The following is a 25,750-nucleotide window of genomic DNA, read 5'->3' on the forward strand; positions in this document are numbered from 1 at the left end:
ATGTTTTGAAACGGGAGAGTGACCAGATGAGACTGTCATTTAGAAAAGATGACACTGACAAAACCATGGAGGCTAGTTTGGAGACGTTTGTTATTTTCTGTTAAAAGAGAACAATTAGGAGGCTACTGTAGTGGTCACCTGAGGTAAGTAATTATACTTATGTTATCCATAGTATTTGGCTCACTAAAAAGTATTTTAATTTGGGGATTCACCAGCAGAAACTGAGAATTTCTTTTTGCAGAGCATGTTAGATGGCTCTTTTGACTCTCTAAATGGTAGACCTTTCGCTAACGTGATTTTTTTAATGACAATCACATTTATGGCTGAAGCATTTCTGTAACTATATGCAGCTTATTTCACCTGAGAATTTTTTTAAAAAACATCCTTATTGGAGTATAATTACTTTACAATGTTGTGTTAGTTGCTGCTGTATAACAAAGTGAATCAGCTATACGTATATATATATCCCCATATCCCCTCCCTCTTGCATCTCCCTCCCACCCTCCCTATCCCACCCTGCTAGGTGGACACATAGCACCGAGCTGATCTCCCTGTGCTATGCGGCTGCTTCCCACTAGCCATCTATTTTACATTTGGTAGTGTATATATGTCCATGCCACTCCCGTCACCTGAGAAATTTTTTTGCTAAGATGCAGTGTTCTGATATGTGATGCCAGAATTGAGTCTGAGCCTATAGTTTTTATTGCATTTATATGCAGTGATGTTATGTTGGGAGTTAGGCACATGAATTCTTACCATAAAGAATTGAACAACCCAGCTTTATAATTGCTTCAGGATCATCGATTGCCTATTTTGTCTCTGTTCAAAGTACCCAAAGGAAATCTTCCTACGGCCATTGAAGATATAGGAGTCTGCAGATGGAGACCATAACTATATAGTGTTGGCTGTGTATTGAATATACAACTAGTGAAAACTGATTCAAGGAAGGGAGCCAGGATTACAATTGGATGCTTGATTGGAAGGGCTGATGTAACAAAGAGGCCAATCTATAAAAGACTATTTTACATAGTAAAGAGGTGGTATTTTTTAAAAAAGTATTTACTGTCTTGCAAGATTCTAAATATGCACAACACAAATGCCAATAAGATCATATAGCCCTTTATATGTCAACTTTATTTAATATCTCTAATACCAGTCCCCATCCCACATCGCCATATTTTCAGAATTTTTTTCTTACAAACTACATCATGACACCAGCCCCAGATTGTTTTCTTGTTTGTTGATAAAAATTGAAGACACCAGGAAGCTTTACTTAAATATTGGGGTTTTTCTTTTTCTTTTTATATTTATTTATTTATTTGGCTGCACCGGGTTAGTTGCCGCATGTGGGATCTTTAGTTGCAGCATGTGGGATCTAGTTCCCTGACCAGGGATCAAACCTGGACCCCTGCATTGGGAGCATGGAGTCTTAGCCACTGGACCATCAGGGAAGTCCAAGGGTTTTCCTTTTTCAATTATAACAGGATTTAACTTTTTTAGTGTTTCTTGTCGCATAGAATAACCGTCAGTTAACTAGAAAATGCCATGATTGATTCTTGAAATTAGGGACAGAAGTTTTAACTTTAGGGTTAATTGGAAACTTTTGGAAACAAAAGTAAACTCCCAAAATCAAACCAAAAATTTTAGTTTCCTTGAAGCTTGTAGTATATATCACTGAACTGACATGTTATAAAGTTTTGTGAATGCTCTGAGCATGCGAATAAAGAGATATAGTCCCCAAAGAAAATTGACCAGAGATTTAAGCAGGATGCTTCCATAGTTGGCACCATTTCAGCAGCTCCAAAAATATCTTCCCATCTCTAGAATGTACTCCATCCTTAAAATCCCACTACACATGACACGATTTTTTATTTCATAGCAGAATTTGAAAAAACAAGGTTGAAAACATAAATCTTCCTAATAGAGTTTACATTTTAATTAAAATTTTATTAAAGTAAAAATTACTGATAGCTGAGCTTTTCCTAGGAGACCACTGTGATAAGAGAAGAGTCCTGATATCCTGAATGGGAGGATGCCTTTTTGGAGGGAAAGGAAGGGAATAGAAAAGGAGACATATTGGTCACGGTCCCATTTTACCTTTACCCATTGTACTTAACAACAAGCATAAAATCTAAATTTCAACTGAAAATGAAATAAGAAGATTTGCTGAAAACTTCAAACAATACAAAAGTGTATAAAGCGCGATGCTTACACTCTACTGCGGATCACCAGTTTCTTAGACCTCTCTCCAGAAGCAACTTGTTAGGAAATGTTGAAGCTTATTCCCCCAGAAATACATGAATATACAAACATATATGCATATATGATATACTAGTATACATAGGGTGTATACATATGTGTGCATTGTGTGTGTGTTTTATTCTCTTTAGTTACCTAAATGAAAATAGAAAAGTGCCTTACTTCTCCTAACAATGTGTCTTCAAGATTACTCCTTATCAGCCGACACAGACAAGCTCATTCTCTTTAGTATCTGCAAAGCTAGGGTTTCTCAATCTTGGCACTACGGATATTTGGGGCCAATAGTTCTTTGATGTGGAGGCCGGTCATGTGAATTGTAGGATGTTAGCAGCATCTCTGGCCTAAACACACTAGTGACAGTAGCACCTTCCCAGTCATAAAACCCAAAACTATCTCCAGAAATTGCCAAATGTTCCCTGAGGTGCAAAATTGCCCTTGGTTGAGAAATGTGGCTTTAGGGGCCCCTATTATATAAATATGTACTCCCTTTCGGTAAATATTTAGGTTGTTCTCAATTTTTGAAATCACACAAAAAATGCTGCACCGAGCATTCCAAATTCATCGTCTCTGAGTACATGTATAAGCCTATCTGTAGAATAAATTCCTAGATGAATTCACGTGTCAAAGAGGATGGGTAATTTACATTTATGGATATTGTCAAATTGCCCTTCTTTTACACCTATTTTGCCTTAGAACTACTCTGTCAGAATTACTTGCTGATCTCTGGGTAGGGAAGAGGATGCTCAATAAATGTTTATATCAGATATTCAAAAGCTCTAAAGACAATGAGAGCAGCAGTCAATTGCATTGACCAAGGCTATGCTGGAGAAGAAGATGACATGTCAAATGTTTAGGGGAGCCTGGGAGAGGAGGAAAGGCAGCCAATTAAGAGAGGATGAGAAAGCAAACATTTATCGCATGTCTTCTATGTGCAGGTGCTGTAATATGCACTTTACGTATCTTACCTCTAGGGTGTTAGGAATTATCATTATGGCCCCTGCAGGGATTGGCTTGGGTCTCTGGGAGTGGACCCAAACCAGGTGAGCAGGCTTAAGTAGTAAACACTGCCAGCATCAGTGCAAGTGCTGTGTCCCTTGTGCAGAGATAAGAACCAACTTCTCAACAGCCTGAAGATAGACTGTTTCATAGCAGGTATATTTCATTGAAATAGTCCATTCCTCCAGCCCTTCCAAGAGTCCTATGATAGATGCTTATGTCATATTTTAATTCCCAAATCACAAACTAGTGGCTAAAATGTTGGATTGGCTCACAGACATGGTTTGGTTGTCTCCTACGTTATTATATAAAAATTGAGCCAACATTTAAAAATCAAGAGATGTTACAGAAAATCTTGAGTTCTGGTTTTTCTTTTTAAAGGGTAAACACCTCCAACAGTGGGTAGGCATTCCACCTGGCAACAACAGGCATTAGATGAGGGAGTAGCAGATGCCTCTTAAGACAGGACATTTGCTCTCCAGTTTATCCTAGTCTCCACCACTCCCTAATGCCTCCTTGACATAAAGGTGTAGGCTCAGCTGCTATTGAAACAATAACCCTGATATATATCTTCCAGTTGAGAAGCTCCTTGTTGTAAACATTCTTTAAATCACAGTGAAAGGAAAGTTTGAAGGGAGACACAAGCAACAAGAAAAATAGTAAAGAAGATAAGCCCAGATCAATGGTTCTCAAGTCTGTCTGCACATTAGAATCACCTTAAAAGGCTTTTAAAAATTATGAAGGCCTGAATCTCACCTTCATTGATTTGAGAAGAATCCCAGGCATCAGTAGTTTTAAAAGGTATTCAACTGATACTAATGTAGAGAAAATATATACATATCTTAGTCCTAAATTAGGTCACTGGGTAACCTGGCACCTATAAGTACTTCAGCTTTGGATTACCTATCCCAAGCCAATCACTTTAACCACATTGCTTATACAGCTGTCACTTAGTAAACCAGTATAGTTACATTCAAAGCAAAGCACACTTCAGGACATAATAGACACTAAGTAAACTTAAGTAATTTTTTACTCACCTTGAGCCTGGGTGGGTCACGGCTCCTCTTTTCTCCCATTTTATCGGACTAACCCAGTCCATCTTATCTTCAGTGTACCATATTAATTCCTCTTTACTGTGCCCTTTCTTCCTCTCATTAACAGTTCCAGTTTTCAAATGAAAAAACTGGATCTTAGAGGGCTCAGTCAACTTAGTGAAGATTATTCTCCTGGTAAAGGGCAGACTTAAGACTCAACTCACATTTTTCTGATTCCAAAAATCCATGCTCTTTCCAACCATACACATTTGTTCCCCAGTACTGTTTGTTCCTGTTCCTCTTATTTTTGAAAGCCCTCTGAATGGAAAGAAAGCCTTTTATTTCACAATGAGAAAAGAAGTTTGAGAGAAAATGCCTCTGAAGGGGGTAAAGTAATAAAATAAAACCACACTGATGTAGAAATGACTAATGGTAGATCCTTTCATGAGAATTATTACAACATTATTTTTCGCTGGTTCAAGAGTTTTTACATGCTCGTTGGAAAAATATTTGGAAAATAGATAAAAAAATAGAGGGAAGACATATACTAGAGAATTATCCCTCTTGAAAACCACTCTTAATATTTCAATGTGTTTTTTTTTCTCATCCATTTATCTCAAAATTGAGATCAAATGATAGATATAATTTTCTCTCCCAATTCATCACCTAGTATTGTGTACTGACTATTTCACCAATTCACTGAAAAGTCTTTGAGTCTTTGAAAGATTTCTAATGGTTGCAAAATATCTTGTGGTGAAGAGCCACTATAATTTATTTAACCAGTTTTAGCAGAGAATGCTAGAGATGGATTTTGAAAGATGTGAGGGTATTTTACTAATGGACAGGGGAACACAGGGGCTTGTATGCTATCTTTATGTCAATATGCATTGACCTGGTTTGCTTCCCAAGAACCACAGCCGTGACTGCCCTGTGCTCAGGGTTGATTATTTGATTTGGATTTGAACTGAATCCAAACTGGAGAGTTTAGATTATGATGGTCTTTCAAGGGAGAAAGGTCAACCTTAAAATAGAGAAAAAAGGAGGAAACAGAATAAAGGGGGATTATTTTATTAAGTTGGAAATGCATAGGTGTTTTCCTTTACTTTGAAAACAACTCTAAGAAGACAGCACTTTTTAACGGGGCACACATTGAGAAATAGAAAATGAATCTGGCATTTGAATATCTTACTTTTTTTTTTAAGAATTTCTTTTTCTTTTTTAAATTAATTAAATTTATTGGCTACATTGGGTCTTCGTTGTTGTGCGCGGGCTTTCTCTAGTTGTGGCGAGCGGGGGCTACTCCTCCTTGTGGTGCTTGGGCTTCTCACTGTGGTGGCTTCTCTTGTTGTGGAGCACGGGCCCTAGGTGCACGGGCTTCAGTAGCTGTGGCACGTGGGCTCAGTAGTTGTGGCTCGCGGGCTCTAGAGCGCAGGCTTAGTAGTTGTGGCGCACGGGCTTAGCTGCTCTGCGGCATGTGGGATCTTCCCAGACCAGGGCTCAAACCCGTGTCTCCTGTGTTGGCAGGCGGATTCTTAACAACTGCGCCACCAGGGAAGCCTCTGAATATCTTACTTCTTAAACTAGCACTGTCACTAATTGATTATGAGATTTTAAACTTTAACATTTAAGCATTATTCATTGGATATATAAACTGTGCATAACACTAGACATTTAGGATATAATGATGGTCAAGAGAGACACATAATTCATCTTCTGGTTGACTTGGAAGATAAAATAACATTATTATGCAACGTGACATTCTCATTTATAAAATGAAGGGATTTCTGTGGCCTCTTTCAGTAATAAACTATTATTTTCTCACCTTATGCATTAATTTAAGAAACATTTATGAAATGACTGCTGTGTTGCATGCATTTTGCTAGTTGTTGCTGATGCAAAGTTACTTGCTCTTAAGGAACACACTGTGCAGTGAAAGTAGGTAATAGAAGCATAATTTACAATAAAGTGCAATGGCTTGCCATTATGGAAGTATGCACTGGGTGATTAGGGTCACATACCGGAAGCATCTGTTTTTCTGAGAGAGAATGGAAAGTCTGGGACAGTGTAGAAGAGGGGAAGAAAATGAGTTTTTATAACACAGGAGCGAAAGCTTTCGTGCAGAAAATCTGGGAAGGGAAGTGTAGCACATACAGCACCACAAGAGTATGAGAGGATATTCTATACTCAGAAAATGGTTGAAATATAAGGTGTGTTTATTAATCTATCCATTCTACAAACATTTATCGCACATATAGAGTGCTGGGGTACTGTGCTGAGCCAGGGGAATAAAATGACGTTCAACAGCAATGTGGGTCCCGATTTCAGAGGGCTTCAAGTTGATTGGTGGAGACACACAATAGACACATAATCACACAGATAAATATATAATTACAAGTAGTTACAAGGGCTGTGAGGGAAAACCCTCAGAGTCACCCCAGTAGGCTTAAGAAGTTTAAGAATCATCTTATGAGAGGGTGCAAAACATTCAAAGTAGTAGAAATAATATGTCCAAAATATCTCTTAAAGAAGGTTGGACATGGTGATTTGGTGGGATGTATAGTGTCACGTGGCTGAAGTATGCAGGACAAGGGGATTTGTTCATGGTGAATTTGAAGCAGAAACTTAGGCCAAGTCCCAAGGGCCATCTTGGGCCATGATGATAGGTACTTACTGAAGTCTTTGATTATGCTTTACCTTTAATAATGTGGTCTTCAAGTCCTATATTATCTGGTCTCTACCTAGTCCCCAAGTTTCTTCTTTTACTGTGTTTCTCCTCCTAAGTGAACCTCTGGAAACTTCTACCAGTTATTTCCTTTATAGGAACTGCTCTTCCCCAATTCCCATGGTTATCATGGTACTCCCAGCCTCAGCTCACACTCCCAGCCTCATCACAGATGCTGACTTCTGGTGACTCGTTTTAGGAATCCACACAATCCAAGATAGACCAATCAAAGTACCCCTCGCTTCAAACCAGAGTATATGGGTCAAGGGTTTTTTCAATAAGTTTGTTCCTGAATCATTAGTCTTTATTTAAAATTGCAAAGGATATGTGATAACTCACACCGTGAGTTACACTGAGTGCTAGTTATACCATTAAAAAAATTGTTTTCACTAACAACTTGAGCGGAGAAATAGTACAGGATCTTCTGAGCCTTCATAATTGTGTCTGGAGTGTACCTGGAACAAATGGTATTTCCTGTAGACAAAAATGTCCAAGAGAAAAATGTCACCCACATCCACACCACACTGCATATTTATGGGTTAGCCTAAAGGAGGGTGGAAAAGATCTGACATCTGTAAGTAAAAAATACTTTATCAGGGAATCTCTGGACCCAGGAGCAGGCAAAGGAAGTATGAATTCCATGGGTCAGGTTTGCACTCTGACATCTCTGGGAATAGCCTTGAGGAGTCTCTACATACTGGGGTCACCAATACCAATGACCTTGGCATTTTTCTGTAAACTGTCTCAGTCAAGTACACTGCTGAACCTCAAGAAAAGAAGAGAGAGAAAAATTTTTTCCTCTTCACTTAATAAAAAGAGGCACACGTCCATACCAGCACTTTACAGCAAAAGAGGGCATAGAAGACTCAGGAATTTTAGTAATTCAAGCACCAGTAACTTGCAAAACACATACATCATCCCATTGATGGAGATTATCTTTCCTGGGGCATTTGGGGTTCTCTGATGGAGTGGTCATTCTAGAAGGAAACAAAAGCTTCTTATAAAACATGTCTAGAGAAAATTTCTCCTCTAAGAAGGCTATTTTCTCAAACCAAGTGTGAAGAGGACGTATACTTGGCTATCCCAAATACAGAGTAGAGAGGGGACAGATGTTATAGTCAGACCACTTTCACACTTCCTAAGAAGTGAGATTTGCCATCTGTAATGCTGTCTTAAGGTGTATGCTTCTAAAGGGAGATTTTGAATTATTACTCCATGAACGAATGAAATGCTAATTTGGAGGGGATGATGAGGAGAGATGTTAAAAAGGTATAGCACATAAAAAGCTCCAAATGAGTGTGTGGTTAACTAAATTTAGTAAAATTGTGTTAAACATGTGCAGGACTTTTCAGAGCCTTTAATAAATAAATTTATGTTGTGAATCTCAAAAAAAGTATAACCATACCATGATTTCCAAAGTTTACTTACCTAAGGAAAGCTTTTATTTTTCTACTCAGTTTCTTGAAGTTCTAATTCTTAAAATAATACCACTAAATACTAATTGAGCATTTAATATGTTCTAGGAACTGCTGTAATTGGTTTACACAAATTATTTAATACTCATGACAAGTCTAAGATGTAGAATCTATTACTCCTCTCATTTTGCAGAGAGGAAAACTATGGTTCTGTGTATTTAGCATCTTCCCCAAAGCACATTGCTTTTGTATGGAGATGTTTTGCTTTGAACCAAGGCAGTCTGACTCCAGAACTTTTGTTGTTAGTCACCTGATCTTGCCACCCATAGTTGCTTAGAATAGCATGAAGAAAAGCTGGCAAAGAATATAGAACTCCCTAACAGTGCTTGCCTTCTATATGAATAGGTCTTTTATTACCTGGAGCTATGCTGTTTTAGAACATGTGATTTCCCTAAAAAATAGGGAAATAGGATTCATGACAATGAGTCATGTTTTAGAGGGATCCACCATTATTTCTACAAGGGAACTTACCAAACAATTTATTTTTAAAAGACAGCATCATAGAAAACCTTAGCCATGCTTTCCTGTTGTCCCTTACCTGGGGAGGTGGGTGGGTGGGTTTTTAATTAATTCCTTTTGAAAATGAATCTTTGGGGACTATACACACATTTACTACAACACAAAATCAAGAATACACCTGGATTCTTTCTAGGCTTTCCATCAATTTTAGATCACACTCTAGTCAGGACAAGCTTTGTCCCTAGATTCAGGAACTCTAGGAATTATTAAGTGGAATAAGAAGCATACTAGAATCTCCCCAAAAGCCTATCATTGACCTTTTCCTGATTCTATATTAAAGTCCCTGACTTATAGATAGTTACAAACTTCCTGACTCAATTGGCACTTAGTCCTGGGAGACTAAGGTGTTCTTTGTGATACCTGGTGGGGTTACTTGGTTTGTATATCTGTCCCTTGTGATGTTTTTAATTGTATGGCACTGTAACCATTGATATAACTCATCCTGAACTTGGAAGAAGGTGGTGGGAGAAATCTGGGGGGAACGGATCTTCTTGAGAATGTTATTGATGGAGAACATGTTGAGGGAGATATAATGGGTTAAAGTTAGGATTTCCCTTCATTCTTTCACTATACCACACTCTAGTTTTAATATTGGTAAAATCCTGAGAAGTAGATGCAATTCTTTTACGATAAGAAAAAGTTAATTTGCTACTACATTGCCAGGTGAGGAAAGCGGGACTAATTTCAATCAGACACCCTCTGATGATCTAATATTAGATTTGGCATGCATAAACACAGCAGGGATTTCTGTACTTTATGATGTTGGACTCGTGTGAAAGGAGGCATGAACTTAGATGAGCTTTTTCTGGACACCCCTCACCCAAACCTCCAAGATATATTGACATCTAAGAAAACGCTTTGATTTAAAGATAGTTTTATATTTTACAAAGCAATTTTATGCATGATGACTTCATTGAATCTTCACAACACTCTATGATGGTTATTATTATTTCCCTATTTTGTGAATGAGGAAAGAGTATGAGAGAAGTTAAATAACTTGCCCAAGTCACAAGTTAATAAGCAAACGAACTTCAGACTTCAGAATTAGGTCCCTGTCTGGCACTCCTTTTCCTATACCTTCCATTAACAGTCCCAAACTCACCAACATTCAGAGAAGTACAAACAAGGAAGCATCGTTTAAACCAGTAGAGATTCCACACTGACTATTAAACGATCACATGTATTTTTTATTATAATATTCAAATATGAAGGGAGATACGTGATTTGCTCTTCTCAAATTTGTCTGGTGGATTGAAAATCCAATATGGTTTGCTTGTAGCAGAGTTTGAAAAGTTTCAGACCTTTCTATCTAATATTTCTACTACAAGTAAGCCATATTTTGTTAAAATGGAAAAAAAATTTTACGTACCAAGTTGTTTATTGATATTTATTTTTAATGATGACACAAAGTAAATATTTCTCAAAGACCATAGTGACTTAATGGTAGACAAAGCAATTGAATATTATGCAACCATTAAAATAACATTTACGAGATGCTTTTAATAATACGGAAAATTCTTTTTATGAAGATAAGAAGAAAAGCAGAATATACAAGTGTATATATTTGAGAAATAAGCATACAAAGGAAACAGAAGGAAATAACTGGAACTCATCAGTATTTGGAATGATGGAATTGTGAGTAATAATATATGTATTCTTTTTTCTGCTTCTATGCATTTTGAAGGTTTTACAAAATGACCATTTTTTCTTTGTAATTTAAAACCAATTTTTTAAAAGTTAACAATGCGTTTTTAAAAAATCAGGTGAAAGCATTTGGTGCACTAGTATGATATTTTGGCTAGCATTTTTTCCTGAAATCAGGGAACCTGGCTGTGTTCAATTTGTAGGTTATGCTAACCGATCTCTAAAGGATCTTTCTGCATCTCTTTCCTATGATTATCAGACCAGAATGACTATTTACCATCTTTTGGCTAGCCACATTCAATTCTTCCTTCCTAAGAGCACCTTGATGTCCTTTCGGGGCAACTCTTCATTGTATATAGTCAGGGTGTGAGGTAGGGCTGCTTTTCCATTCTTTCTCCTCCTCTAGGTTACCCATATGCTGAGGCCTTGAATTTTGACCTAGTGGCTCTAGAAGAGAGTGTTAGGTAAAGATCATTTGATTTCCAGCTGGTCAGACATTTCCTGCTGTGGAACTACTGCTGTGTTTCCTCCTAATACTTTGGAGCTCTTTTGATGCCTGTTCATTTGTAAGCCTAGTTCTCCAGCCTTCTGTCAGTTCTGTGACTTCCTTCTTATCATTCACTTCCATTGAATTGATCTAGAATCGGGTTCCATTGCTTTGAATCCAGAATGCTGGTTAATGCACACACTGACAACCATTCTACATGGTGAGTATCAGCAAATACTTTCCTTCAGGTCCATAAAAGTTAGCAAGAAAACATTTCAGCATCCAAATAAAATTAAAATAAAGACTAACTGCCGTAACATAACACCTCACCCAGAAGGACCTAGTGAAAACACCACAGGCCACAATATATCAATTCAAAACTTTAAAATGTTCTAATGTCGTAAACACATTTTAGGCTTCCATATGATCTGAGAACTAATTCCCAGAGTAGCCATGAATGGGTGGGCTCAGAGAGATCAGAATGTCATTTTCCAATTTGAAGCAGAATGCTGCAGTACATTGCAGGGTTCTTGATTATCTTATGCTCCTAGATGCGGGTTTTTTGTTTTTTTTTTTCTGGTTGTTAACACTGGCTGTTCTTCAAGAATTTTGTTGAGAAGGACATAGACTTTGGCCAGTTTAAGCTCAGTGTTCTGAAGATAACCTGCTAATGCTCCAATTCCTTTGTAATTAAAATATTCCTGGAGTGGTGCATTGGATTTGTCATAACTCTCTCGTGACAGCGGAGCCAAGCAGAAGACCCAAGACTGTTTCCTACAGTCTTTTACATAATAACATTCCCCAGGATAGACACTCACCTCCTTCAAGCAGCTTTAACTCAATGAGGCAAGCGTTCTCTTACAGGGTCCAGAAACCAAAGCAGCTTTTAAAACAGGAAGCTGACACAATTGGCTTTGAGTTCTGTCCTAAAGAGAGATTTTGTCAGCTTTGGTTCTATTTGCTTAGCTAGTGGGTTAACCAAGATAAAATGTTTGACTTTCAAATAGATTTCCTCAAAAGAATACAAACAGGGCTTCCCTGGTGGCGCAATGGTCGAGAATCTGCCTGCCAATGCAGGGGACACGGGTTCGAGCCCTGGTCTGGGAAGATCCCACATGCCGCGGAGCAACTGGGCCCGTGAGTCACAGCTACTGAGCCTGCGCGTCTGGAGCCTGTGCTCCGCAACAACAGAGGCCGCGATAGTGAGAGGCCCGCGCACCGCGATGAAGAGTGGCCCCCGCTCACTGCAACTAGAGAAAGCCCTCGCACAGAAACGAAGACCCAACACAGCAAAAATAAATAAATAAATAAATTTATTAAAAAAAAAAAAAAAGAATACAAACAAAGCCACCATCCCTTCAAAAACAGCAGTGAGGCAGGAGGCTCCTGGTTGTGATGGGGTCTGGAGAGCTTGCGTTTGTTTCCCCCTGTATAGATTATTAGTCTCTCTCCCTCCTTCCATCCCTTCTCCTCTCCCAGCTTACCTGGGGTGAGGAGGGCAGGAGGTGCTGCCAGGTCTCCTGAAGAGGTGACAGCAGGAGGATGACACAGCATATTTAGGACTCCGGAAAATCAAGAGCCTCTGCTTCCGTTTTAGATCTGAAGTAATGCCTTCTGTGTTTCCACTTATAATGCTGTCTAGTCCCAGACATAAAACCTTTCCTCCTAATTTCTTCCCAGCCATGCCAATTCTCTCCTCCAAAGCCTGGGCGGTGTTTCCTCATCCCTTTTGTCAGCTGAAGACTGTATTACTGAACTTCAGCGGTCATAAGATGAGCTCAACCTGCCTTTCTCCACCTTCCTTTGCCCTCAGCTGGCTAGTACTGCTTCAGGCACTAATTCTCTTCCCTGCCCTGGTTCTCCTGCCTTCAGACACCCTTTTGCTTAGGTGCCCTTTCTGGTTCTACTCACTAAAGTTAAACCTTTCTCATGTCCTCTTTTTTTTGCATCAATTCTTTGTTTTTACTATCCTTCCTAGGGACCAGGTATTATAAGCACTGAAATACAACAGTGATGTAGAAACACATGGTCCCTGTTCTCAGAGCTTACCATTTAGTAGAGAAACAGAAGATGAATTACAGTGCATAGAATAAGTGGTAGATGAAGACGAGCGCTATGGGGATAATGTCAGGGCTCTTCCCATTACATTGTTGGGATGGGGGGATGTCTTCCTTGATAAAGTAAGAGCTAAATGAGCGGGGAGATTAAGTAGGAGTCAGCTAGGTGAAGTAGGTGAGTCTAACAAACCAAGGAAACAGGTTTTTTTGTTCTTATTTTTGTCAATTGTGTAGTTAATGCATACATATCGTGAACTTTTTGGAAAACAGAAAATGATAAAGAAGGGACAAAAACAATTATCTTAAGTCCTTATCACTCAGATATGAACCATGAACATTATGGCACCTTTCCTTCTTATCTTGGGTGTGGGTGTGTCGGGGGATGAGGAAGTAATGAGCTAGATTTTGTATTTTTCAAATTATTTACTGAATATACAATTATAAATACTGCTTTTTTTTTCCACTTAAAATTGTACTGTAAACTTTGTTTCGCTCCATTAAAGCTTTCAAAAATATCATTTAAATGGCTCATTTAGTCTTTCTACACGAGTCCCTCCTGGTTCCTCTCCCTCCTGTGGTCACACCAGTAATCTCTCTTGTTCATGCCTCCAAACCAGACTTGCCTTCTTAGCACTCCCTAGGAATAGATAATATTGGTCACACTTGTAATCCCCATCGTTCGTGTGAATTCAGAATGGCCCAGTGCCCCCAAAATGGTTAGATGAAAGGTGCCTAAACCTAGGGCATTCCAGGCATCAATTCACTGCCTTTGGGACTCTCTTCTGTGTGTGGTCACTAAGTGTTTCTGACGAATCTATCAGTTGATGTTCCTTTAAAACATAAACAAGAATCCAAAGCCAACACACCTTGGCTAAATCTACTCTGAACCTTATTTTCCTCCTTTCATTGGGCAACATCTCAGTCTGTCACACTGTGAATTATTGATTTTGCCAGTCCTCGTTTGTCCTGGAACTTTCCCTTTAATCAGGGTTAGGGAAGGGGTTAGGACATCATGTGCCTGATATTGATAGCTTCCCTTGCTGAAATAGTTAATTCATAGACAACTGCTCTTCAAATCCCTGCAAGGAAGCCACCATTATCACATCTGTATTTCCCCCTGTCATTATTATTATCACCATCATCAACATTATCATTATTATTGATACCATTCACAGTATGCTCCCTATACGCCAGTCATTGTGCTTAGTGAGTTACTCATGTTATTGAAATTTCAAAATAACCCCATGAGATAAGTGGTATTTGCATGCCTATTTCCAAGAATTAAGAAAAAAAAATAGTTAGTAAATGCCTGGGCTAATGATTGAACCAGATTTATCTGATTCTGGAGTGTGGTGTGTGACCTTAGGAGAGAAAGAACATGAGAAGGGGTGTGTGTGTGGTGGGGGGGCAAGTGTGTGTGTGTTTGAGAGAGAGAGAAGGCAGAGAGAAGGAAATTGGGAGAAGCATAGTTAGAAAAGAGAAAGACTAGAGAATATCGTCACATTCGGTGTATTTGAGAGAGCTCATTAGCCTTTTCGTTTCTTACTTCACAAAGGCCATTAGGCAAAAGCCTAATGTCTGTATTGGCACTGAGAACCCAAAGAATTCTATGGAAAAGGAAGATGTTATTCATTTGCACTCATGGATTCTATTTCTCCACACATATTACTATTATACTGGTTGCTCTCTTCTCTCTACTAAATACAGGTCTTTCTGATAGTTTTCCTTACAGCCTCATTTAGTCCTGGAATCAAATGGAAGTCCAAGCTGCTGTATTTTAAGCTTAGATGGGTGATGATACAGCCAGTTGGCCAATGGATTTCTTGAGGTATAGTCACATACTTTTATTTCTATTTACTTTTCTGTTTTCTTTTACTTTTCCTCCACCTCTATCATGGTACCAAATATAGTAAGGAAAACATACAGATATCTAATTTTAATCATATTTAAAATTTTCTGTATGTTATGATGTGTTGATGTCTTAAAATACTTTTCTGGCTGGGAAGAGACTCCCCTTCAAGGGCTAGCCAATGCTTAGAGACAGCAAAGGGCCCAGCCTGGAGCTGACTTTGATATGCAAACTCACCAATCCAGAGCCAGACCTCCTCTATCTGATTCCTACAGCCCAGGAGGCAATATTCCTCTGCCTTAATCATCCCAAGGCCAAGTGCTAGGCAACTAGAGATCACCCCTCTAGCCCAAAGGCAGTCAAAACTATTCAATCTATCCAATCCTAAACTATTTACCCCTCCCTAACATGTCTTTCCTATGGAAATCCCAATAAAAGCCCTCAACCTATCCCCTGGTCCTGCTTCTGCTTCCTGAAACCTGATGTTCCTCCTGTAGCTCTTCAGTAAGTCATGCCTCACTAGAGGAACTTTGAATAACATTAAATCTTTCTTTCAATGAACTGACCTCTCCATATCATCACTCAGTCACCTTAAAAATTAAAACCTGGGCACAGAAAATGTTTAAGGTATGATATTTGTGGCAGATGTATTCTAAGGTGCCCCCATGGTCTCCATCTCCTGGTGTGCATGTCCTTGTGGAATTGCATACCCTAAAGCATGAGCAGGACCTGTGACTTTCCTCTACCCAGTGGAATATGGCAAAGGTGATGGGATACCACTTTTACGATTATATTACATTATAAAAGATTCCGTCCTGCTGGGATGCTCATTCTTGAGACTCTTTTTGCTGGCTTGGTGAAGTAAGTGGCCATGTTGGAGAAGCTTTCATGGCAAAGAACTCTGGACAACCCCTAGTTGTTGAGGGCGGCCTCCAGCCCACAGCCAGCAAGGAGCTGGGGTCCTAAGTCCACCTCAAAGAAACAGATTCTGAGAACAACCTGAGTGAGTTTGGAAATGGATTCTTTTCATTTGAGTCTCCAGGTAAGAATGCAGCCCACTTGACATACCTTGAATGTAGTCTTGTGAGACCGTCAAGCAGAAGATTCTGCTAAGCCATTCTCAAGCTCTCACAGAAGCTATCAGAGAATGCATGTGTGTTCTTCTAAGCTGCTAAATTTGTGGTAATTTTTATGTAGCAATAGATAACTAAAAAAGCATTTGAGGGCCATCTCACTTGTCTTCCTTTCCTTCCTGATTCCTTCTAACAGAAGTCACCAGTAACCTCCATATCACCAGCATAGTGGATCCTATTGGTCTTTATATTACAGGTCCTCTCAGTGACATTCCCACCTACATCTTTTGAAACTCTGAGATCATTTGAAGCTTTAAACCCTTTCAATGACTCCTTGTCATCTACAGAATGATCCTAAATTCCTTAGTCTCCCCACGGCTTCCCTGAAACATCTCCAACCTACTGCTATAGCTTTAATTCCTGCCCTCTTTGTCTTACACTTGATAGGCATATACTGCTTAACTTCTTGAAGTTAACCACATTTACTATTCCGTTTCTTATGTTATTCATTTCACACCTCTGTAAAAGCCTTCCCATATTTATTCTCCTAACTCTTATCTTATTTGTGTGTCATCTCTTCTCCTTTTCTGAATTTTAAGTATATTTAAGAGCTCCTCTTGTGTTGCTACAATGTATTATGAATTCATCTTCCATTAGTTCTTATCATATTAATCACCTATTTATATATAACTGCCTTTCACTATTAGACTAGAAGTACTTCTAGGGCAGAGCCTGTGTCTAATTTCCAATGTCATAAGGAGTGCTTGAGGAATAGAAGGTGTTCACCTGGACCGAACTTTGGTTGACCAGATTGATAGCAGGTATAAGTACAGTAGTATTTATGCTTAGTAGTAAGGTATGCTTAGCTCCTATAAAATGTTGAAACTTAAGATATTGCATAGAGAATTGGGAGAGATGGAAGTGAGGAGGCAGGGTACTATGGGAATCCATTGCTCCTAGCTGCCCCATTGGATTACTTTGCTGGAACCACTGTGGGTTTACACTTCTAGAGACTGCCTCTGAGGATTTGGTCAAAGCAGCTAATTACTGGTTATTAAATTCTTTCATATTCATGCCCCAACGTTGTTCAAGTTTCTCCAGTTATTTTAGCCACGTTTTCAGAAAGCCTTGCTACTTCTTTTAAATATATCAACCTAATGTGTATGAAGCAGTGGTGGAGGCGGTGGGTGGAGAGGTATGTGTGAGGGAGACTGACAGGGAGAAGAATCAGATAAAGACAAATGCATGCAGTCACACGTGAATCCATCGTAACGTTCCTGTCTAGCCACAGCTTGCTTGCTCTGAGTTCACCTCTCTGAAATGTACGCTGGAATGAAATTTGAAAGAAAAGTGAAGGATACCAGGTGTGACTGGGGTTAGGCTAGGCATTGCAAAAGGTCCCTTACTGGTTGTCGACTGGAACAAGTCAAGGCCTAAATTTTCCCTTTTCATTTATCTTTAACGCAGGTTGAGTTTACAGATAATTAGAGAGTATCTTGGTTGTTTTCCTTTGATGTTTTCCTAGCTCATGGAAGACTGTGGTACACAAATAAAGAAAGCCAGGAACGAGAATTCTGCAGGTTCACTTTCTTTGCTTTTTACCCAGCCCTGAAATACAGCTAAGGCTCAGTCTCTTGGAACTTCAGAGCTAAATCCTGGTGTCAGCTCTGGGATGAAAGTTACTCCCAGTGAATTTTGGAAAAGGGAGAACCACAAATGCCAGGCCACTATTGAAGTTAACCCATGGGATGACGATGAAAGAAATACAAGGCAATAAGGTAGAGCAAAACCAGATTCTACATCTATTCTAAAACACTGTAAAATTGGGGCTACATGGAAATCTGTATTTGGGGAAAAATGCTACATGCATTTGATTCAGGCAGATATATTTAGTATAGACAGATGTATTGAAGGATATGTTTGATGAAGCCAGATATATAAGAGCAGTCAGATGCATATGTATCTTCCTTTCACTTGAAAGGAAATAGCAAAAGGTGAAAGTAAATATACATATAAATGTGCGTGGTGACCAAGGAGACACCAACATTTAGACATTTACAGATGAGGAAAACTCAGCTTTTCAGTACTAAACCTTACAATCTACAAATAGTGGATCAAAGAGAAATGCACAAAACCACTTACAGAAATTAGTAAATATTAGCCAGATTGGGAGTTCTGACCCCTGCCTTTTTATGTTTTCATTGTAATGTCTTAGATTCCTCTTCTATGCTTCTCTACTAATATTAGTTGTAAATGTTTAATTCCTTAGTTTAGCTAAACTTATTGTTTTATTTTAAGAAATAACATTTTATAACTATTTACAAATTTAAAAATTTAATTTTTAAACACAATACCTATCTATTCTCATATTGAATCAGAAAACATTAAGAACAAGAGAAACAAGGAAAAAAACCTGTTGGGACCATGTTTTCATTCTACTCTGTGTCTTTGTTCTCTCTTTGCTGAAGTGAAGATCTGATCAATTTTTCACACACCATAAGTAATGCAGGGAGAATAAGGAGAAGGTAATTTATATGAACAAGCCCATGAATGAGTTATAGCCAATGTCTCCTGCTACCTCCACACCCCACTTTTAGTGCTGGGAATTGGAGGGAAGGAACAGCATAGAAAATTGACCATTTAGAACCATACCAAACCAAGAATAACACTCTACAAAATAGTAATGCGACACTTTACAAACTAATAAATACTAAATCCATTTCTCACCCCCTTCTCTTTCATATTTCCCTGGTGATGAGAACCATGACGTAGGCTCCCCTTACAGCAGAGCCAGGAGAGTCTGGCAGGAGTTTCTCTAAGTTAAGGAAATGTCTAGCAGAAATATAATTCCTTTTCTTATACAGCATGATATAAAAGTATATATGAATAAAGATATACTTTATTGGAATTGAACACTGTAATTCATCAGCATACGGCATGTGTGTTGTTATACTGGTAGCACTTGTCTATTAAACTATGAAGTTCTCATCATCATTCTAGCTTTTATAGTTCTTTGAAATAAAAGTTCCAGAGCAAAATAATTTGGCTTTCAGAAGTGGCATGAGGGGGTTCGCAGGGGGAATAGAAGGTATTGATCTGTGATTTTCAACTGTGGCTTTTTAGATGAATCTGTGGAACTATTTACTAGTGCCAAGGTGGCAAGGTTTGAATCCCACCGCCAGAGACACACTGGGATGGGGATCCAGCATCAGCGTTTGTCAAAGTTCCCCAGGTGATTCTCATGTGAGCCAGGTTGACAAACCCTGGAACAGGAGAACCAAGGGGGCAGAGTGTGAGGGACTGCTAGCATTGCCAAAGAAAGTCCTTTCCTGTGGCAAAATGGACTGAGGGCGTGTGAGTTGAATCCCATTAACAGTTCAAATCAGTCAACTTATGCATCATTGCTGTGGTTCTGTGCCGAGCACACTTTTTGATATAGCGTGTGGCTCCTTGTGTTGGTCAAACTACTGAGCAACTTTGGGCTGATCGTGTTAACACCAGAGATTTGGTTTCTGAGACACTTAGGTATTTCATTGTATCTGAATCAATGAAATGGCTTCCTAAATTAGCTCCTAGTCTCCTCTACGATTGATCAGTACAATTCGTTTCCCAAAACCTGCTTAGTTCGGAGACCCTGAAACTTTGGGTTTAAAGATTGTAGGACAGATAAAACCACAAAAATCCAACTGAAACATTGCACCATGTGACAAAGACCTTCTGGCTTTCTTTTGGAGCTATCCATTGGAAACACTGTTATTAATTCTGTGGCCTAAATATTGTCTCAGTAGACACAATTTTGGACAACTCTTTTCACAATTTGACTAATTTTGGTTAACGTTTTGGAAGGAAGTGCTGGACCAGAAATTATTTCACACATTTTCAAAAGAAACTTTTGGGCTTCAAGTCATTTTGAGCTTGTATCACCATTCAGGATAAAGTGAAATAATCACGACTCTGAGCAAGATTTGATGCTACGTGATCTATACATGTCATTTAGTCTCTTTGGGTATCTTCAGTGCAAAATAAGAGGGTAGGGTTATATTGAGATAGCTCTAGATTTCTTTTAGCTCTAAAATAATGTACACCTATGCTACTATGGTCTTTTTAAGAAATAAAATTTATTTTATAACTGTTTTAGGTTTACAGAAAAATTGGGATGATAGTACAAAGAGTTCACGTGTTATTAACATCTTACAGACTATGGGATGTGCTTTAATTAATGAACAAATATCAATACATTGGTATTAACTAAAGCCAATAATTTATTCAGATTTCCTTAATTTTGACCTAATGCTCTTCTTCTGTTCCAGGAGTCCAACCAAGATAACACATTACATTTAGGAGTCACATCTCCTTCAGCTCCTCTTGGCTGTGACTTTTCTTAAATGTTCCTTGTTTTTTAATGATCTTGATAATTTAGAAGAGAGCTAGTCAAGTACTTTGTAAAATGTTCCTCAGTTTTGTGTATTTTTCTCAGGATTAGATTGGGCTAATGAGTTTTGAGTGAATAGCATAGGATCAAATAGACATTTCCAATCCATCCTATCAAGGGTACACACTATCAACATGACTTATCACTGTAGCTCTAGACCTTGATTACCTGCCTTAAGTAATATTTGTCAGGTTTCTCCACTGGAAAGTTACTCTTTCCTGCCCCTTCTCACACTCTCTCCTCTTTAAAAGGAGGTCTCTGTGGGCAGCCCACACTGAAGGAGTGGGAAGCTATACTCCACCTTCTGGAGGGTGGACTAACTACATAAATTGTTTCGAATTCTGTGAAAGAGATTTGTCTCTTCTCCCCATTTATTTATCATTTATTTATATCAGTTTAGACCCATGGATATTTATTTTATACTTTAAGTTATAATCCACTATTACTTTATTTATTTTGTTGTTCAAATTGTTCCATCTTAGTCCAATAGGAGTTCTTTCACTGGGCCCTTGGGTCCCTTTCACATATCCCCATCATTGATCACTGTGTGTGTGTTTAATTTCTGTCACTACCATATGTTCCTGGTCCGCCTTATATACTTCCTGCCCTTGGAGAATCAAACATTTCTCCAAGGAATTCTGGCTCCAATTATTGGAGAATAGTAATAGAAACCAAGATCTGGGTTCTAGATGTACTTCTTGCTACTGGAATGCTGTTGCTTCTAGGCAAGCTCAGCTGCCAGAATGAGGAAACGTATGTTTGTGTATATTAACTTGTGTATACACAAATAGCTATAAATATTTCTGTGTCTAACCATCTGTATCTATATTAAGCTAAACACAAATTCATACTGATATCTCTGACTCTAATCCCTTACAACATAGATCATTCTAGACTTTTCTTTTTGCCCACCTATAACCTCCCAGTCCAACAGTGAGAAAACTGGCTCCCAACATCTGCCATCCATTTATTTAATTGTTCAAGTATATATGTATTGCAGTATCAGAGCTGTTAACCCATACCCCCATGGGAAATAATGTTAACTAGAGTACAGAGCTTATGTATAATTTCTTTTGCCTTTAAACTTGGAGACTCCATGCACTTCCAAAGTTACTTAGATTAGATTAGCATCTTTTCCCCTCATCCCTTCAGTGAGGTTGTTTTATACATTTGTAATTAGATTGTTTTGTCACATTCTGCATGCCATTCTAGGATACTTCAGAATCCTAGATTTTTAAAAAAATTGTATGTATTAAGGTTTATTCTTTGTGATATAAAGACCATGGTGTATTTTGATCCCTGTGTTTATGGGCTATTACTTGCACTTCAATGATTCATCAATAAATAAAATCATGTACATAAACACCCTTAATATATCTTCTAGTGATTTTCCAGAGAGTAAGACTTTCTAGAAATGCAGATCTCATGCATTGTTGCTACCTGATCTACACATATCATTTAGTCTCTTTGGGTATCAGTATTCCTTAATGCAAAATTATATATATTATATGCTATAATTAAAATATATTGTATATAATTATATAATATATAATATACATACTATAATAACATACTATATACTATGTTAATATATTATATTATAATATTAATAAAAATATTATTATAATATAATAATTATATAATACTATTATTATATTAGTATAATAATTATATAATGATATAATACTATTATTGTATTAGTATAATTGTATTAAAATAATAATAATAATATAATTATAATATAATAATTATAATAATAGTATTATATTATTATTATATTATGCTATAATATTAATGATATATATAATATAGTATATTAATAACTTTGAGACCCTCTTCCCAGCTTCCTGCATCTTAGAATCTAGGATCAGAAAGCCTCCCTTGCCGGATTACTGCGAGGGTGAGATGATCAAGTTTCCTGCTGGGATCTCTGGCTTTCTCCGTAGTTGCTTCTTTCTAACCTTTCCTTCCTCACTCAGCTCCAACCACCTTGGCCTCTTTGCTCTTGCTTGGATGGGTCAAGCCCATTCCTGCCTTAAGTCCTGAGCATTTGCTCCTCCCATTGCTGGAACTGTCCTTGCATTTTTATTTAACTTGTGCTGTGATTCCCTTCAGTTGTAAGCTCCCGTGCACTTGGTCACAAGGTCTTCCTGGTCACTTTTTGTCCAATAGCCTGTCTTCTCAGTCACTCTTTAATCTTTACCTGCTTTATTTTTCTTCATAGTACTTATTTATATCTGAAATTACATTGCATATTTATTACTTTACTTGTTACCTACTTCACTGAGATCTGAGTTCCCTGAGAAGAAAGATGTTGTCTTCCTCACTTTAATATTCCCTGGCTTATAACAACAATATATTAGGTGCTCAGTAAACATTTATTGAATGAATAAGTAAATAAAATAACATAATGTGAGTACAACACTTAGCTCATAATAGTTATTTAACTGACAGTACCTTCCTTTGTCATTTATTCTAGAGAAGCACTTTTTAATTGTCGTAACACTGAAAACATGTAAAACATAACTTATTCCTTCCCACGGTTTATATCCCTGAAGTCTGGTTAATAAAGACCTAAATAATCTGATTTCATCTGTTGAACTGTATGTTCTGGGTGTTGTTTTTCCCCAGCCCAGGCCCTCATGCACTTGATAAGAGGCCATAGCATTTTTAAATGCCCCCTCTCTATCATTAGTCATGCTGATTTCTTGGGTTCTAGATATGCTCATGTGTCCAATTGTATCTGGAGTGTTTGACTTCCTAACACCAGCAGAAGCTACATCCCTGCATTTGCTTTTCACTCTCGGATCTCCAGCCTGTAACAGTGTCTCTCTCGGTGGTTATCATTTGCCAGGCAGGACTTAATGTTGCTCTCAACTAGAATGGAAGATATTCAGTCTGGTTTGACTTCCCCATTCTTCAAATGGAAAGGTCCTGCTATCACGGATTTTCTTTAAGATTTTGCAGACCAATAGTCTAAGATTGAGGTAGAGAATTGCCTGTCCTACTTTAAAGTTTAGTAAAGTGTACAATTGGGAAAAGTCTCTGACCAAGCTTGACCTTTCTCTGAATTGTCGAGGCCCAGGCACGCAGGACCGGGGGAGACATGGAATTCAACCTCTCATCACAGCCCTTTTGACAGACAGGATGAGAGGGTCTAATCACAATGGGAAGGGTTTCAAAATGATGAGGAGCAGGGCAAGAGTCAAAAGACTGAGAAGGGAACTAACAATCATCAGGTATATATTGTGTACATGACACTACGCTTGGGTCTAAATCAGGAGCAGTTAAGTAGCTTTCAGAGCAATAAATGCCTAGCAGCTCACACACAATGCTGGCTTAGGGATATCTTACTGCTTTACCTCTTAAACCCTCCTATGGTCTGAATGTTTATGCCCCCCGTCAAAATTCATATGCTGAAACTTAACTCCGGTGGTGATGGTATTTAGGATGTACAGTCTTTGGAATGTGATTAGGTCCCCCTCACAAATGGAATCTCTGGTCACTTTACAGAAGTGACCAGAGAAATCTCCCTTACCCCTTCCACCATGTGGGGTTACAGTGGGAAAGAAAAGAGGTTTCAGTGAAGCAGGCCATCACCAGGCACTGAATCTGATGGCACCTTGATCTTGGATTTCCCAGCCTCCAATACTGTGAGAATTAAATGTTTGTTATTTAGAAGAAACTCAATTATGTTATTTTGTCATAGCAACCCAAGTTGACTAAGACAAGCCCTCTTTCTTGACTTTGTCTGGGATAGTGGCTCCCAAACTTTAGACATTTGGATATATTACCTGTACTACTTTGGTCATATCTGAGTACCATCTGTACTATTATTTATTTTAAAATTTTTTCTAAAATCAATTTACTTTTAACAAATTATATCAATTTATTATAAAAGAAAATGTTACATTGTTTATAAAACCATTTTCTTTGACCTACAGAAAGTAACTATTAATTTAAAATTATTGCTGTATCACCTAAAATAATATCATATGTCACCAGTGGCCTGAGTCCCTACCATACTTGGAAAAAGACTAGAATCCTTTCTTCAACTTCAGACTATGTGAATGACAAGTTTGGGGTCTCAATTTCTGTCTGACTTTGTTATGACACTCGATCACCCAGTTGGTCTGAACCACAACTTGTCTCTGCCCAATTCTATTTGCCTCTGACTCCGATTAATTACTAGGAATTTCCTCATCCCCAGCCAGTTCTGTGGACTAGCTTGAGTTCTATTTTTAGACTTGGTTCTAAAGTTAACACAGGTCTGATATTCTCTGCCACTGTAAAATGCAACCCTCCCACCCAGGGTTCCTTTTCTTCTTCCTTAAAGATTTAATTTCCCCACCAGAGCTAGGCATCTTTAGGTTTTCCCACCTGGCATATGGAAGCTACAAAGGAAAAAGAAAAGCAGAAATGAAATCATTCTTAAAATGTCAACTCTGAGCCAAATACAGTTCTAGATGCTCTATAAACCTGAACCCATTCAATACTTTCAAACCATTCACTGTTAATCCCCATTTTACAGGTAAGCAAAATGCACTAAAGAGAATGTAGGAAATTTGCAAAGGTAATGCTGCATTGGTAAAGCTGAGATGCAAACCAAGTTGCATCTGACAATAAAGTGTGTGCTTCTTCCAGTAAAAAACCTGTAGAAGAGAGTCCACTGACATTTCAAAGATATGATATGCAGAGTTGATAATCCCTCTTAAACTGACAAAAACTCAATCATTTTTGTGATTCAAATAGCTACAAAATATATGTGTTTCTGATTCAAGCTGCACTTAAGGTATGAGAAGACTGTTTTCAAAGAGCCATTTAATGTTCAAGAGCTTTATAAATAGGATCAGGTGACTCAAGGTGGCTAACTGTGGAGATCTATTTCTTGTTTCAGTCTTAAATGTGCTGAAATGATATCCAATTCATAATGCTACTATTGATATGCCCGGAGGGTAGAATCCTGTGACTAGTTAATCTCATGTTCCCTCAGAGCATAGGACTGAATAATCTTTCATTGTGTGAGGGCACCATAATTCATTGGAACAGTTCTCTCTTTTTGGATATTTAGGTTGATTTCCTTTCTTTGATTATATGAATAATCATATTATTATTAGTTTTAAAGTTCAATTTGATAGATAACGATGATATTTCATTTTTAAATTGATTTATTTTACAGTTTATGAGTTTAAAAGTGAGTGTG

The 25,750-nt window shown here is 38.1% G+C and overlaps 1 long non-coding RNA gene across 1 annotated transcript; it reads left to right on the forward strand.

The window, feature by feature from the left end:
* The first annotated feature begins 56 nt into the window (after window positions 1-56).
* On the forward strand, window positions 57-25,750 carry LOC103000955 (uncharacterized). Its single transcript, XR_451471.2, has 3 exons — window positions 57-143; window positions 10,535-10,640; window positions 25,727-25,750. It is a non-coding gene; the product is annotated as an uncharacterized LOC103000955 (long non-coding RNA).

This window comes from Balaenoptera acutorostrata, chromosome 5 (genome assembly GCF_949987535.1).
Source record: "Balaenoptera acutorostrata chromosome 5, mBalAcu1.1, whole genome shotgun sequence".
NCBI classification, from domain to species: Eukaryota; Metazoa; Chordata; class Mammalia; order Artiodactyla; family Balaenopteridae; genus Balaenoptera; species Balaenoptera acutorostrata.